This window comes from Equus caballus, chromosome 8 (genome assembly GCF_041296265.1).
Source record: "Equus caballus isolate H_3958 breed thoroughbred chromosome 8, TB-T2T, whole genome shotgun sequence".
In the NCBI taxonomy this organism is placed as follows: Eukaryota; Metazoa; Chordata; class Mammalia; order Perissodactyla; family Equidae; genus Equus; species Equus caballus.
In genome coordinates, this window is record NC_091691.1 from 62,232,574 (window position 1) to 62,251,092 (window position 18,519).

The 18,519-nt window shown below is 36.1% G+C and overlaps 1 protein-coding gene across 6 annotated transcripts in view; it reads right to left on the minus strand.

Moving 5' to 3' along the window:
• CCDC178 (coiled-coil domain containing 178) overlaps nt 1–18,519 on the minus strand; it is a 394,601-nt gene that overhangs the window by 168,785 nt on the left and 207,297 nt on the right. The window lies entirely within an intron of this gene.

The window sequence follows — 18,519 nt, forward strand, 5'->3', positions numbered from 1 at the left end:
CTTTAGACAACCAATTTCCATAGCAAATCAGGTGGATTTAGTTTCTGCATCCCTGTTTATACATAAGCTAAATGAAGGATGTTACAGATGTAGCTATTGGCCAAATAGAAGGTGTAAGACTTGGGAGTCACAATCACACGGGCAATTAGTGGAAGCTAGGTCCAGAGTATTTCCTTCCAAGTCTTTTCCCCTACAGGAGGCTACAATCGAACAGCTCAGGAATTCAATAAAGTAATGGGAAGTGGAAAAGGTGTACATCTAGAATCTAGTCTTTAGCCATTTGCTTTTTTGCACAAATCACTCAATGTCAAGGTATTTGAAGTTGTGCATCTATGATATGAAAATAATACTACTTAGCCTGATCTCACATGAGTTCAAATGGGAAAATTTATGTGAAATGTATAAAGCTATTGTCATCTACATTAACCAAGCATTACTAATAAGTGTGAAACTTTGCTATATGAATGCTATGCTATGCTAACATCCTAAACTTCCGAAAGATACCCAGTTGCTGAAGATCAGTTATTCAGTTCTTTGAGTGTCAGCTACTTATTAATCTTTATCTGCAGCTACATGAGAAAATACAGGAGAACTCCTTATTTGTTTTGCAAATTACAAATAGCACCTATGTTTTCTTTGCATTGAAAGACATAGGAAAGAGTAAAGAGAATTAGATGAAAAGTTTGACAGAGGTATCCTTACCATGCTAGCAACATAAAAAGCCCCAAAGGTAACTTACTGAATATGATATTCATATATATATATATATATATATATACACATGGGTATATGTATTTATGTTTATATGTCTCTCTATATGTGTATCTATATGAAATATTCAGTATTTGATACTATATTAAAAGAAAAAGTTTTGATGAAGTCATTCAGACTAGCCTCCACTCAACTAACTTCTTTCATGTTAAAGCCAAAATACAGAAAATATATAAATCAAAAATAGCATGTTTTATTCAAACTTTCCCAATGACTTATGTAGATTCAAACTGATTTTCTTACATACCAAATAATTGATTTACTCAAAATCACAAGGCTCTGGAAGGAAGAAAGTCTTTATCTCTCTATACAGCTAGTATCTGTCTGATCACCTACATATATGAATAATTAATTCTTTAGAAATATATGTCACCATTTTTCTGGATAAAAGAAAAATTTCATATTTAATATTCAAGAACATTTATTTTTATAAATAATCTCTCATTGGTCTTCAGGTAATGTATACTCATATATTTTTAATGGAGAATTTAAAGTAATATAATCATAATATCAATATATTGTTGGTAACTTTTCTTCAATTATTTCTGAAATATTACTGAAATTACATAAAAATGCAAACTCTTCAATGAGGTATCAACATAATATATGATTAAAACACATAAGTCAAATAAAACTTAAAATTGGTAGATATGTACAAGTCTAAGAAAATGATGGAATTCTAGAGAATATCTTTTTGGAATTTATATGGTATGTGTAAAGAAAAATTTTAACTCTGAGGGTTAAAAAAGTCCATACTAATGGTAATGATTAATGGTTCTTTTATTTATTGATAACATCTTATATTAGAAAGCTTCAGATTATTGTGTTTTAAATATAGCAACAAGAATATGAAAATGAAACTAGGAAATATTTACAGATGGAATTTGTAAGTTCCATGAAAGATAACAAAAATCCATTTTTTGATTTATTTATGAACCTCAAAAACCATGCAAATTAACTGCTTTTAATTAACCATCTTCAAGATGGTGAATTTTTTAAGTGAAAACTCACGTTCATCAAAAAGTGTTTTCTATTCATATAATCAATAGTATTCAACAGGGAATAAAGATAAAACTTTCATATCTTGAGAATTATCATTTCAATGCTATAGAATTTGATAAGGCCATGAAATAGCATTGGATTCAGTCTGCTCTAAAAACCTAGATACCTTCCTGAGATGTCTTTTACCGATACCGTTATCTAAACCTCTTCTTAGCATTAAAAACAAGGCCCTTTAGGGCCAGCCCCAGTGGCCTAGTGGTTAAGTTTCATACACTTTGATTTGGAGGCCCAGGTTGGGTTCTGGGCCCCAACCTACGCCACTCTGTTAGCAGCCACGCTGTGGAGGTGGCTCACATTAAAAAAAAAAGAAAAAAGGAAGATTGGCAACAGATGTTAGATTGGGGTGGATCTTCCTCAGAAACACAACAAAACAAGGTCCTTTATGTATGTGTATCATCTGTCAACTCTTACTGCAATTGTACACATCCTGCAGGACAAACTGCTCTTTCTACAAGTACTATCCTCTAGCAGACTTCTGAAAGATGCTCTCTCTGAACTGCTCTGTGGAGGCAAAGAGAACTCTGAATAACCCTCAACAGATTAAGGTAAGAAAAGATTATCTTCCAGCCATTAAGACTGGATTGCTTATATAAATTTAAGCACAAAGTATATTTTCAATGCTCAAAACCACATCTTTCACTTAAAAGAATTTCCACGGGAGAATTCTGCCTATATACTTATTTTGATATCCATATGCATGCCTCTGTTTGCAGAAAGTTGACAGAGAGGGACCTCTGATGTTATAAAAGCCTCAACACTCTGTACATGTTATATAGTTCAGGCTACTCTTTGTATAGAACTGGGGGCTTGAATGCTAAGAATCTGCTGAAGCAAAGGACTCTTTGGATAGGATTATCAGTGAAAGTTTTCAGAGGAATAACATTTAAACTGATACCTGAATGACAAAAACAAGTGAGTCATGTAAACATGAGAGGGAAGCGGGATTCTGGCAGGGGGACACGGGAGTTCAAAGACCATTAGGAAACAAGGAGATTGGAGAGTTCACAACACAGAAGCCAACATGGCTGAGCAAGGTGGGTAAGTGGCAGAGTGATATGGGATAAAATCAGAGAGGTAAGAAAAGATCACGTGTGACTTTGCATGTCAAGGCGATACATTTAGATTTTATTTTGAGGGACACAGAAGGCATGAGAGGCTTTAAACAATGGCATGACCTGGTTTACATTTTTAAAAAGACCTCAGCTTTGTGGAGAATTGATTACAGAGGCAGGCACCAATGAAAATGGGGTCTAGATTGGCAGTAGAGGAGAGCTGCTTGATTGATGAAATGGGCTTGCACACACCTGTTGTGGTTCAGAAATGTTAATTTCCTTAAAATGCATAAATTTTAAATAACTATGTCCTTTTATGGTTTTTATTTTAGTTAATAGATATTAAAAATGCAGACACTACTATGTTGGGGCTTTTCAACTTTTGAGTTAGAGAAGGGCCCCTCAGCCTTATGAGGACTAAGACTCATTGGCATTCGTCCCAGAAAGTCTCAGTCCTCTCTCATGGAGAAGGTGACATAGAGGCCTCAGCTTCCCAGTCCTTCCCTCAGAGCCTCCTCCAGTAATACCAGTAAGACACATACCCTACCTGAAGGAGTGCTTTAGTGGCTTAGGGAAATAGTGAATTAAGCACAAAAGGAAACTACGGTACGCAACGAGGGACCCAATGAGGAGCATGAGCAATAACTAATCTAGAAGATAAATTTATAAAAATAATCTTTATTTAGCATTTATTATACATTAAGTGCTATGTTAAGGGCATTATTTCATTTAATGTATGCCTTAAATTTGAAACACGAGAAATTTAAGACTCATAGAAGTTAAATAACTTGGGCAAGTTTACAGCAATAGTGAGTATTTTAATTCAAACCCAGATCTGTCTGACCCCAAAGCTCCTCTTTCAATCACTATATTACACGAATTTTCAAAGGAAGGAGTAGTTGCTTTGAGGGGTTATAGTCAAGGAAGTCTTCAGCAGGAGGTAGTGAAGGGTTAGGATTTTCAGAGACAAGAAAACCAAGGCAGGACATTATGGAAAAGAGAAAGGCATGAGGGATGGAAGGTGTGAAAGCACGTAGAGGGGCAGACACGGAAAAAAGTGTTTTCTTTGGGATAGGTGACAGATACTGGCTACCTGAAGTTAGATATTACCATCTTAGCTGTGTTCTGGCCATTAAGATGTCAATGGAAATGGTTTAAGTCCATCTCCGGCTTAGTCCATAACATCTGAAAAATCCTTTACACTCCCTTTCTTCTTCCATCTGCAGGTCAGAGGCCAAGTTGCTGGCAGGGAGAACCAGGACCTCGGGAATGGCAAAGCCATAAGATAAAAGGAGCCTGGGTCTCTCAAAGATCACACAGAAGGATGTTCACTAATCAAGGTTGTCCAATTTGGATGTTTTAAGCAAGAAATAAACATTCATTAGCTTAAGCTACTAAGAGTTGTGGCATTTTGTTTTAGCTTTTAAAATTATTTATTCCAAATAATACATGGTGGAAAGTTCATTTGGTGAGGATGTGAAGTTAGGGCATGTCAGCTTCTGTAGGGTAACTCCTGCAACATCTGCTTCCAATGCTCTCCTCCTTTTCTTGGATGGGCTATAGACTCAGCTTCCCTTGGAACTAATGCAGATCATGAGACATCATTCTGGTCAATGAGATGTAAATGCAAATATCATGAGTATGTCCCTTTCTTATTTCCCCAACTCCCTTCTTTTTGTGTGAGAGAGGATGTGATACCCGAATTTGTACCAGCCGTACTGTAATCATGAGGGAAAAGCCAAGAGAATGTCAGAGATATGAGTCCTAATATTATTGAGCTACTGTACCAATCCCAGAAACTGCTCACCTACAGACTCCTATAAATATATAAACAAACAAAAAAATAAGCCTCTATTTCTTTAAACTACAGTTATTCAGGTCATTGGCTACTTGCAGTTGAACACAATTCTAACCAAAACAAAAAAGTTAAGTGGATGCAAAATAGTGTTTTCACCTGGGGTGCTTTTGCCCTTGTCCCTCCAGGTGATATTTGTGAATGTCTGCAGACTTCTTTGGTGGTCACAACGGTAGGGATGTTACTGGTATCTAATGGATAGAGGTCTACAATGTACAGGACAGCCCTCCACAACAAAGAATTATTCAGTTCCTATGTCAATAGTGCTGAGGCTCAGGGACTCTGCTAGAACATGGAAAGCCCATCTGTTGCATTCAAAGGTGTCAGTACTTCTTTATAGATAATAATAGGCCACTGCAGGATTTTGAACAAGAGTACCATGAATAAAATGAGGACGAGGGGAGAGTAACCTGAGGTTTTATGCGACGGAAAACACAAGTTTAGAGCTCAGAAGCCCAGCTAAGACATTGGTTATTAGAACCTGAGCATTCGTGGTGGGGAAATAGAATGGCGGGGGCAAACTCACGATTTATTAGGAAAGAAGAGTTTGATGACAGGATGACAGAAGTGGGTGATGGAGAGTTGAAGCGAATATTTCAAGACTGGGTATTGGGCTAGGAGAATGTAGATATTTCTATGGAAAAATTAGATATTTAGCTATTTATTTTAATTTTTGCAAACATATAAGCCTCCCAAAAGAGCAAAAGCAAAGTATCTAAATACAATACCTTCCATTTCCCTTTTCCCCTGAGCTGGTTGGAAGCGTTGCAGGGTCTTACACAAGAAATATCAAGGTATCTGTGTTTTGCACAAAGGTGTAATGTATTTATTACTTAAAGCCTAATGAACCCTAATGAAGAGGTTATTCTCCCTATTCAAACATCGCTATATTCTTCCATAGGTTACAGAAAACATGGCACAAAGAAAAGGACACAGTATTGAGTTGGAGAAGGGCAAGCAGAATTGTTGAGAGAATCATATAGAGATATAAAAACCCTTTTCCTAGTTAAGGAGCAAAGCAGGCAGCTAGCATTGTGCAGAGATTATTGGGCAAAACAGTCTTCACAATAAGATGATTTACTTGAATTTTGAGAATGAGGATAAATAACAGCTTTGAAACCATGAATCTAGAAAGTATCTTTTCGGTGAAAATGAGTATGAAACAAGATTTGTCTTGAACACACACACAAAAGCATCACAGAACCTAGAAACAGAAGAAAATATGTGAAAACCAAAGACTATTCTCATGGTTACACTTGGCTAGGTTTTCTCACCACACCCTGAGTCAGGAGGAAACGGAAGTTCACAAATTTCTCTGTTGTATCTATATATTTTATTATAAATATCATGAAAAATGCATAGAGCTGTCATTCACAGTGCAGCTTCAGACATTCTCCAGTCAACTCTGGTAAACTCCCACTGTTTTAATGAAGTCCCCAGTTAAATAGTGCTTCCCAATATTATTATGTAGAGATACCTGAAGTGGGTAAACTTTAGGTGAACTAGAGAAGAGGTGACGGTTGTAAGCATATTTATAAAATCAAGATTTTGCAAAGTAGCAACTGCACAAATATTGCTGTGAAATTTCGTTTTTTTCTGAACGTGCCATATTTTTTCAAAAACTTTGTAAAACCAAAGTATTTAACCTATTTATCAGAATTTCTCTCATTCCTTACACTCTTTACAGAGAAAAACCTACCACTTATTTTTAACTAGGGGATTCTTTCCCCAGAGATAAAAGCTAGATCTTGTATTAAGGCCCAGTAGAAAGAACATCCACTTGGAAATGCTCCTGAAGTAATTTTATTGACTAAAACAAACATCAATGACTCATACACAATATGCATGCTATGAGTTTTAGAGTTCACTAAATTAACTTTGTTTTTTTGTTGTTGTTGCTGATGTGTAACAAACTCCAGAAGATTACTATATTTTATAGATAAAATTTTTTCTATAAAAAATTTTCACCAAGGTTACACTATTTTGAGGACAGAGCTGTATTCAATAAGATAAGAGAGTCAAGTTGCTCCCTTATTTCCCGCAAGCATCCTGAAAGTTAAATAGCTTGTTTCTCCCCAAATGAAAGACTTAACTAAAATAAGCAGTATGAACAACCTCCAACTGTGAACTAATTAAAGACAATTCCCTTTCAAGGTTTTTTCTCTAGATGTCATTTGTGATTTTATTTTGCTTTCCTTAAATTTGTCCTATTTTATGTGCCTGATCTTTCTAAGATATATCCTTAAATGGCATAATATTTTAATATTGGAAGTCAGTGACATTCTCATGGGCCACACTTAAATTAATATTAAACTATTTACAAATTATAAACAATAAGAAAGATATTATAATACTGTGAAGCTAATAGAAGCAACTTGATTTAATGAATAGATGACTTTCTACTTTCAAGTCCATTGTCGTTATGTTCGAAAAGGTACAAGTAAGTGACTGTAGCTAAAACCCCAAAACTATATGCTTTATTCCCTCCATAACCTTATTCCTTATGCTCCACTTCTACTTATATTGCCAAATTTTTAATGTAGAAAAGGTTGGGGAAAATAATTGTAGCATTATTTTAGAACAAAATAAAATCTAAAATCATACCAGGTTTTAAAATGTCTAAATGACAGAAAAGTCAACAGAGTAAAAGTAATGCCTGAAGCAAGGTAATGAAAAGACTCAAGGAAAAAAAATTAGAACCCAGCAAAGGATACTTTCTCTTAGAATAACAGTGTCATGAATAGCCTGTTGATGTATTGACCAAGATCACTATTTTCCTATTGCTTCCCACTAATTTCTTTCATAGACTATTAATAATTTACAGAGAAATTAGGAGTCAGGCACTGTGCATGCATTATTTTACATACAGTACTCACAGCAACCCCTTGAGTGAAATACTATTTTTATAGGAAAAGAAGTTAAATAACCAGGAGAAGTTAAACCCAGGATCTGAATGGAATCAGTCTGATACCAAAAGCCACATACCAAACTATTGCCTCTCATTGTGTTCTCTTTGAATAGCTTTGAACCCATATTATTTAGCCTAGATGTTCAAAGAATATCCTTATTTTGATGGCCAAGATTAGCAATTTAATCTCTGATAATCTGGAACCTAATTTCTAGATGTCTAAATTTTTTGTGGGGTGGGGAGGGTGGGGGTGAGAGATTGGCCCCAAGCTAACATCTGTTACTAGCTTCCTCTTTTTGCTTGAAAAAGAGTGTAACTGAGCTAACAACTATGCCAATCTTCCTCTATTTTGTATATGGGACACCGCCTCAGCATGTCTTGATGAGCGGTGCATAGGGGCTCACAAGGGATCCGAACCTGTGAACCCCAGGCCACCAAAGCAGAACATGTGAACTTAACCACTACACTACCAGGCAGGACCCTCTAACTATTCTTGTGAATTATTTGTAAAAAAGGTGTGAAACAATTATTTGGAGAATTACTTTGAATTAGCCAGTTTCATAGTCTCTGCCATCTGGTTCTTTTCTACCAATCAAAAAGTATTTCTCATGAAGGACATTACCATTCATAAATCTTCTGCTCTTTCCAAATTGGTGTTACTCACTTTTTCTCAAATTCCTGGTTTTTTAAAAGTATGTTTAAAAGAATTTGAGCTCATACTATTTTCCAAGCTTGGGCAAGGAACTTTCATGATTACACAACATCGCTACTAATTCCCCATCTCGTGCCTTATTAATGGAGTCCTCTTGCTGAGAATATCCTTGTCCTCTTCAATTTTAAGTGTGATTTGCTGTTTATAACACATTTGAAATCTTACTTAGTCTATCCAAAGGCATAATGTCCAGCACTCTGGACATTTTTTAGAATTTTAACATTCTAAACATTCTAACATTTGTGGGAGACACTGACTGCTTCCCAAACATCCATGAGCTGCCCCACATTTCTCAGTCTTATTGCACTCTGAAAGACCCAGGAGTCTAGTTCTGACCACGAACAGAAAAAACATGAATCAATTGGAGACAAAGACATTTAATAGATGGTATGTGACCCTCTAACTCTCTCTTCCACTGCAAGGAGAACACAGAGGCCTTCAGTGGAGATGGTGGAGCCAGAAGATAGAAATGGACTGAAGCTTCTTTGTTACTTTGTGGAGGTGAATTACCCTGGAGAGTCACAGAGACTTAGCGAACTTTTGTGAATTAAAAATCAACATTTGTAATTGTAAGCCACTGAAATTTAGAAATTGTTACTGGGGGATAGCCTAATCTATCCTGATCAATACTGGGAATTTATATAAGTGTTAGGTGACTGCTATTAAAAAAAAAAAAAAAAACAACTAAAGCAAAATATGTGACATTTGACAAGTAGTCTAGTAGAGGCTGGAGAGATCATGATTCAGTGAGTGGCACAATATTTGATAATGCTGTTACCTCTGATAAGTTGCAGTGCTGACCATGTGAGCAATGAGCTCCAGGGGAGCTAAAAACACTGGAAAATGGAACCTTAGGAGAGTGTACTGGTTGCTGCTGCATTTGCAAAGTATTACAAGAAAGAGATGATTTAGCAAAGAATATCTCAATCTGGAAGCAGAAATTTGGGAAAAGTCATGGAATCATAGACCCCCAAACAGTAAGAGATAAAATTGAAAAAGGCTTTGTGAGACAAAGACCTGTTGAAATTTATTTAGCCATGGGGGCAAAAATCAGATTAAGAGAGGGGCCTTCTCACCTGTTTTAAAAATCTATCACCAATGGAAGTGTCTTAGGGAAAAAGTGAAATTAGGAATAAGACTTTCATTCTGTCATAGCTCCAAAATAGACCTCCTTAAATCTAGAGGGGCATGGGACATGAAAACAAACAAATAAGTTCTTAAGAATGGCTCAGTCCAAACTATGGATGTGATTCCTGACAAGTTAACTGACCAGTAGCAATAGATAGAAAGCCTACTGGGCTTTTGAGAGTCACGCTGAAAAAAACATCAACCAAGCGTGTCATATGTGAGCCTTACCAGTCTTTGGACTCCAACCTTCCACAGGCAAGATCTTAATTAAGAAAGCTGTGCAGCCCTAATGAGGGCATATTCTACAACAGCCACTTAAGACATGGCTAAGAAACATTTTGAAACCAGAGGAAACTCCTAGAGCCAGGAAGAACAATGAACAAGATACACCTCCCAGAAGGCTCATCAGGCCTTATCTAGGAGCAGATTCCCACCCAAAGCTTGGAGAGTCCTTTCAACATTTTCCAAGCAAGATTTCAAGATTTCAGAATTGCTGTGAACCAGGGACTACTTGACATCTCCCTTTCTGGAATGTGCTTACTGCTTGTATTCTATCCCATTTCCACAATTAAAAATTGAGTGTCAGGGGCTGAGGAGATGCAGTTATCTTGTCTTTTATTTAATCAATCTGAATTTAGAGACTATGCCATACTGTCTAGAATCCTTGGACTTTGAGCTTGATGCAGTGACTAGGTGGGACTTTAGTTTGTTTTCCTTGGGACATGTCACAATAATGGAGCAAAGGGGGATTTTGTAACCTGAGGGATTAACCATGACCATGACAATTGCTGCTCGCAGAATATCTATGCAGGATCCCCTTTCCCCAACTCCCAAACATGCTGGTTCCCAGTCTCCTTGCTGGAAGCCATATAGCCAGTTCCAGAAAATGTGGTGTGAATGGACATGATGTGTATAACTTCTAGGGTAAAATATTTAAAAGCTAGTACGACATCCTTCTGCTCTTTCTCCTCTTAAGGTAACTGTATAGACCTCATTTTGAGATGGAGGATCCCCACGATGGAAACAACCTGGCTCTTCACATGGAGAAAATCTATCCAGGAGAGTAATCTGGATCTTCAGTGGGCATAACAAAAATACTCTATGAAAAACATCAATGCACTTTGGATTACAGAAAGCAAATGGGTAAATATTAACTAGTTCAGTGTCCTTAGAAAGTTGGAAGTTGAGCACCTTTAGCAGTGAAAAAATTAACAAGAACAGAGTCAGTTTGTAGCCAAAGTTCCAGAAATGCTCAAATGTTGGAGATACCACATACCTCATAAGGTGAAGACGTGTAAATAAAAAACAAGAGTATTTGTTGAAAGTTTTCAAAAGGAACTCAGAAGACTCCAGAATTCTTTCTTCACCTATGCAATCAGAGGCTATTTCTCTCTAGCACAAGGTTGGAAGTTTTTTGTCCATAGAGGATATCAGGGACTTTGGCTGTGGCAACAGACACCAGGCATATCAAGGGCCACACTGGAAACAGAGAAATAATGAAGAGCTATGTTCTGTATAATGAGATCTCCGTCACCCTTCTCTCTCCCACCCATTAGCCTCCAATTATACTGATCTCCCTTCTCCCTGCTCCCCGCAAACACACAGGAGATTGAATTATCTGAAGAAATTGACCAAACCAAGAGACAATACTTCACATTTGAACATTCCCACAATGAAATGGTTTGCCTGAATTAAAAACTGTACACTAAAGACCACAGGTTAACACACCACACCCACAAACTTCAAAGATTATTTTAGTACCTCTCACCAACAGACAATTATATTACCAGATATTTGAGAAATACTTGTAGCATGAAAGAGAGAACTAAAACAAACAAGGAAAAACACTAAATATAACAGATTTTGCAGAAAACAGAAAAGCCAACAAATTTATAGTTAAAATTCTCAGAGATACAAGAGGAGTTTTGAAAAAAGACAGTTCTCTTAGAAATTTAAATGAGAATTTAGATTTTTTAAATCAAAAAAAGAGAATTGAATGACAAAATTGAAGGCATCACTCAAAAAGTAAAACAAAAAGTTTGTAGAAAGTAGAAAATAATCAATCAAGGAAAATTATCATCCAATGAAAACTTGTTTTTTTATCTCCGTATCTGTCAAATTGAAATAACAATAAATAGTAATAATAACAATGCCCCATTAAATGCCCTACAGTGAATACCCAGCTCATGTATTTGTTATAAGGATGAAATTAGTCAAATGAGTTAATACAGGCTCTTACAACCATGCCTGGCACAAAATAAGCACTCAATAAATATTACAATTAGTTTCATAGCAAAATCACCATTAAGGCAAAAAATACATGTTTCTAAAAAAAAAGAAATAATAAGAGAGATGGGGAGCAGGGTAAAAGGAAATTATAAAGTACAAGAAATGTCTCCAAACTAAGGTTATGTATCTCAAGATTTAAAATATCCAGCTGGTATTCATCGTAATTAAGAAAAATAGACCCAGACCAAATACGATAATTGTGAAATTTCACAATATTAGGGATAAAGGGAAAATCTAAATGCTTCCAGAGAAGAGACAAGCAAAGAAGTGATAAACATATACAAAGGATGACTAACTGGAAAGGCATCAGAATTCTTAGTGGCCAGAAGCCAGCAGAAGCCAGCAAACAGTGGCTTAAAATTGGGAGAGGAAATGCTTGTTAACCTAGAACTCTATACACAAGGAATTGTCAATCAAGGTGGAAGATAAACTAAAATCATTTTCAAATATGCAAGGTGAGTGGCTTTTAAGAAAATGGTCATAATATTTTTCAGTTTTTTTCCATCAAGACAAGGTACCTCTTTCTCCACCCCTTGAATCTGAGTTTGGCCATGTGACTTGCTTTGAATAATGAGACATTAGCAAATACAACACAAACAGAAGCTCAAAAAGTCTTTGTTTGGCTTCTCATGTCAATGAAAACCCAGAGGTCATCATAAAGAAGTTAAGGCTAGACTCCAAGGATGAGAGACCATGAGAATGGACTGAGGGCTCAGCCATCTCAGCCATCCCAGCTGAAGTCCCAAATATGGGAGTGGGGCCACCCTACCCTCTCCAGTCCCAGCCAAGCTAGCAAACAGCTGACTCCACAGAATTGCACTAACTAGCAATTGTTGTTTTAATGCACCAAGTTTTGGGGTGGATTGTTACACAGCAAAGGTTAACAGATATACCCTTAAATTTTCTCAGGAAGCCTCTAGAGAGTGTATACCTCCAAAAAAGCACATATAGTTAGTTCCAGGAAGTAGTGGATCCGACACATGGAAGTGGCAAAGAGAATTCCCAGGATGACTTTTAAAGGCAGACACAGGACAATACCTAAGGAGCAAAAACAAGTGGCAGTAAGGCTGACTGGGAGAGGAGAAGAGCTGCAGGAAGGCATCATGTAGGAAGAAAAAATCACAGATTTGAATTCATTTTAGGTGTACAAAAAACTAGGCCAAAAAAACACACAAAGAGGCAATTATTAACTCCAAGGAAAAGAGAAAGTTATACAAGAAAAGGAAAGTTTTCATGCTACCTACTTTAAATGAGTTGTGAGTAATAATCATATAGGCATAGCAGTTTAATACAGAAACAAAAAACAAGAAAGTACAGCAGAGGCTGTTATTTAGAAATATGATGATAAATACCAAAAAAAGATTTCACAGTAGCTGCCTCTAGAGAGGGGCAATGAAGGGTATGGAAGAGTAAGGCAGGAGACACTTGCCCTTACAGTACAATTTATACTTCTGATTTATGCAAATATATTAGTTTAGAAAAAGAAAATTAAATTTAAAAATAGGTTAAGAGTCAAAGAAATATATACCAAGGAAAAAGACCTCTTACTAAACATATGTCTTCTATGTCTCATATCTTATGTCTCTGAATCTTAATGTTATATCTGTATTTATTTCTTTAAAAAAACCTGGCCAAATTTTTATCAATAAACTCTAAAGATTTAAATATTTTGAAGCTGTAGTTCCTTTGCTAGTAATAATTAATGAAGAAATAAATAGGGAGTGACTTGAGCAACATGGTGGAATGAGCTGTTCCCTTTACCCACCCCACTTTGAACTACAACTAAATGGACATTCATTGACCAAGGGAGGATACCCACAATAGGACATCTGTGAGACCCATGCAGCTATACATCCGAAGGTGGATGGACTGGTTCCCTGGGAAGTGGTAGAGACAGGTAAGCACTCCCCTACCCTTCCATGGCAGCCCTGTGCATGTTCCCAAATGCTTTCCTGGCCAATGTGAGTACCCATAGTACTGCTGCAGCCCCAAAAGTGGAAACGTGCCTGTGCATGACTGTGGGAAAGGGCAGCAGCAGTACAGGGCCTGCATGTGAATGCTTTCCCAGCTGGTGGGAGAGCCCAACCTGCCGCTTCAGTCCCAATGAGTGGCCCAGGCTTGGACCCCATGAAGAAGCCCTGCCCACCAAGCACAGTGGCTTACAACTGTGAGCAGAGGCAACAGCAGATGTACACTCATGTGAATGCTTTCTCAGCTGGTGTGAGCACCCATAGTACCACTGTGGCCTCATAAGTAGGAATGCACCTGGGCATGGCAGCAGCCCTGTGCCTGCTACTCCCAGCTGGCAGGAGCACCCACAGTACATACACAACTTCCATCAGACAGGGTGGGATCAGAAACACAGCTCCTGTTTCCTCCTAGTGGTAACAGGTGGAATCTGTGACCTGATACTCTCACAAATGCACTGGCAAAATATTAGTTCATCAAGCACCATGGGAAACTATAGCAACAATTCAGAGCAGAAGGAGAATAAAAAATCTCCAGAAACCAGCCATGAAGTCACAGAAATCCAAATGACAGAGAATTCAACATAGCTGTCATAAAGAAGCCTAACGAGTTATACGAAAACACAGAAAGACAGTTCAATGAGCTCAGGAATAAAATTAATGAGAAGAAGAATACTTCACCAAAGAGATGAAACTATAAAAATAAATAAGCAGAAATTCTGGATATGGAGAACACAATTAATGAGATAAAAATAACTTAGAATCATTAAAAAATAGAGCTGATGTTATAGAATTAGTGAGGTGGAGGATAGAAATATAGAAATGCTACAGATAGAGGAGGAGAGCGAACTAAGGTTTTTTAAAAATGATGGAATTCTTCAAGAAATACCCTATTCAATTAGGAAAAGCAACATAAGGATTATAGGTATTCAAGAGGGAGAAGGGAGGGAGAAAAGAGCAGAGAGCTTCTTCAAAGAAATAATAGCTGAGAACTTCCCAGAGCATTATGATTTTGATAAAATAATTGAAAAAAAGAAATAAACAGAAACAAAACAAATATTTACTATAAAATTTTTATCACGGTAATTTTGTAAGAACAAAACAATTTAAAAGTCACTTAAAAATCTAAGAACAAGCAAAAGGGAAATATCATATATTTATATATTAAATGTTATAGAATTTAAAAATCATACTTTTCAAGACTAATGACATAAGGATAGGTGACTTTGACTATAACAGAGCAAAATTGAGAAAAATATATCTAGTATTGTACATATTTTTAAATAATATACTTGTGTGCTGTATGTACATAAATTATTAAGTGGAAAGATGATGTTATTGCTTTCTTTTATTTGTCTATATTTTCCAAATTATCTGCAATGATTTATATCACCATATGTAATGAGAAAATGTGCAATGTTTAATTTAATATTCGACATAAATAATCGTCTTAAAAATCTTGTGTCTTGAGTACTGTTTCATGGAAAAATCTGAAAGTATAATGGGAACGAATTCTGTTTCTGAGTAACAGCAGAGTAGCTTCCTGTACTCAGCAATTATAATCTGTGGACACAATGTGAAAACCAAATATTTGAAGGCATTGGAGAGGAACCAAAAGCAGGCAGAAACTGAAGGAGATGGAGACAGATCCTTGTTGACAAAGCTTTTTCTTGGAGGACAGCCTGAAGTCATGTGGAGCAAAAATTAACACTCTTCAAAGGAACATAAGAGGATCCAGAGTCTGTACAAAGTCCAAGAAACAATAAAAAATTGTGACAGTTAGGCCGTATAAATAGATCTGGATGATGAAATTTCAGAAAAGGACTTTAAAACAGCCATTACAAATATATTCAAGCAATTAAGGAAAAGATGAAAATAATGAGTGAAAAAAATGGAAAATTTCAGTAGAGGGGAACAATAAAAATATAGAAATATGAACAATATAAATGAAGTAAATACTCCAATTACAAAATAGAGTTTATTAGATTCAACTACACACTGCCTACATGAGACAAACTTTAAAGATACAGAGAGACAAAGTAAAATAATCAAATTAGATAGGCCAAACAGGTGTAAGCATAAAGAAATCAGAATGGCTATATTAATATCAGATAAAGCCACTCCAAGATAAGGAGTTAGAGATAAAGAAGGGCATTTCATAAAGATAAAAAGAGCAACTGATTAGGAAGATATAACCATCAAAAATGTGTGTGAATCTCTATCAGAGATTCAAAACACAGGATGCAAAAGCTGACCATACTAAAAGGGAGAACTTGAAAAATCTATAGTCGTACTTGGAGATTTTAACACTCTTCTATCAGTAATTGATAGAATAACCAGACAAAAAACATCACTGTTTATAGATGTTTTGAACAACAGCATTGAGATTTATAGAATACTACCTCTAACAACTGCAAAATACACATTTTTTTTCAAATGCACAAGAAACTTCCACCAAAATGGACAATGTGCTGTAGCATAATGTGAGTTTCAGTAAATTACAAAAAGAAGTTTGTACAGACTATATTCTCTCACTATCTTAGACTTAATTTTAAACCAATGACACTAAGACATCTAGAAAATCCTTAAATATTTGTAAGTTAAACAATAGATTTCTAAATATCCCATAGGTCAAAAAAGCAATCACATGAGAAGTCTGAAAATATTTATGTCAGAATAAAAATAAAAATATGAAATATCAAAATTTGTTTGAGGTACCTAAAGCTATGCTTAGATAATACCTTATAGCACTATATGCTTGTATTAGAAAAAAAGAGAAAGCTTTAAAATCAATTATCTAAGTTTTCACTTTAAGAAGTTAGAATAATGAAGAGAAATTTAGCCCCAAGTAAGTAGAAGAAAGGAAATAATAAAAGTAGAAATCAATCAAATTGAAAACAGACAGCAATCTAGGCAATTCCAAGTGCATTGCTTTCTGGTGGTCTAATTTAAAATGAAAAAAAAAATTATGAAAACCACAGTAATAAATATCTAGTGTTCTTTAAACTGATTTTCTCAAATATTAGATATCTCAAGCAAGTTTTCATCGAACACTTCATGGGAGATACTTGATGGTTGACTTCTCTTATGAGAGTCTGACAAGAGGATAATCTGCACTGCAAATTATAAATGAAGAGATGGAGCCTGTGGACAGAGCTAGTGTTTGCACGAAGGCCAGGAGCAGAGACGTGCAGACCCAGACATGGAAAGGACGCACAAGCATCAAGTTCCCCAAGCACTGGGGGCATTTCATGGTGGCTAACTGATTGGAACAGTTGATGATCTATGCTTAGTTGTACATACAACGGGGCATTTAAAACGTATTTTACAAGGACTGTTTCTATGTAAGATGGGCAAGTTTTACTTAAACATGGTCCCAATATTTCAAGAGAAATCTGTAGTGAAGGAAGCAAGTGGCTATGGCTATCACTGGAGATACAGAGCATCTGGAAATATTGGTGATGTTTGATCATCTAGAAAACCTTTTTCTTTTAAATAATCTATAATATATGTAGACATATCACCCATAAAGGGGAAAAAAAATCTCTCAGATGGCAAAAGCACTGGGCATACAAAAGCAAAGAAGTGCTGTTGACTATCCTGTTTGTGATTTTAGTTCTGCTTCATCATTTCTGAGCTGCTCCAAAACATCCCTAAAGCCAATTCTTTTTTTGTTAAACAAGACCTCTTAGTTCCTCAATTTCTGTATCATTTTTGCCCCCCCTTCCCCTCCCTGCTCCTCCAAAAACCCAAAGTAGTGAATTGTTTAGGGTGGTGTAATTAGAGGTGAAAAGAGTCTGGCAGGAGCTGTGAGCCGGGATGGAGAAGGTCTCCACTATAGGAGTTTGTGACTGTGCTTTCTAAAAGAAGTGCCAGAGGCTGGAAAATGCTGGACAAGATTTTCCAGATTCCCTGCTCCTCCTATAATAACTGGTACCACACTCACAACAAAATTATCTTGCCTTAGTTCATAAAATCTAATTACATGCAAAAACGTGAACATCTTATCCCTATATTTATCCTAGAAATGAGGAAGATAGGTTAAAACTTTCCATCCAACTCACATTGAATTCATAGCAGCCTATATAGAATTTTTAAAAAACAGAAAAGTTGGTTCAAGAAATCAATATGCTGGCCAGGTACCATTCTTTGGCAGTGAACATGTGTAGAAACGCTCTTCTCTTTACTAAAAAAGATGTTCCAAAGAGCACCAGAATTCAGCATTCTTTCTTTCCTCTCAGGCACACTTTAAATGCCTGTGGTTGATCTTCCAATTTAAACCAAGAAATACTTCTGCCTTTGACTTTCCAGCCAAACACATTGACAAATGTGGTTTACTACTTCTTAGTTTTTTAGACACAATTTACTACTTTCTTAGTTTCTTAGATTCCTAATATCTAGGGATATTAAGTGAAGCACTAATAAAACCAATTCAATCTCTCCAGGCCTAAGCAGTTATTAGGGTCTATGCTTTTTGCAGCCTTGCTTTTTACTGGACTAATACTGTTTTGTTCTTGTCAAAATCGCTTGGGATCATCTTAAATACAGACTAAAATACTGAAAATATTGAGTGTCTTTTAAGTTACTTCAATATTATAAAATATCAGCATAATTTCTTTTCTTTTTATAAAAACAATCTAACAGTGATGTTTTCTCTTTTAAATACACATACATAGTTACTTTACAAAACCTTTCTGGGACCAATATAACATTCCTATTCTTGAGTCATTACTCTGACTTTCAGTAGCATCCTATATTGATTTTAAGATCCTGCT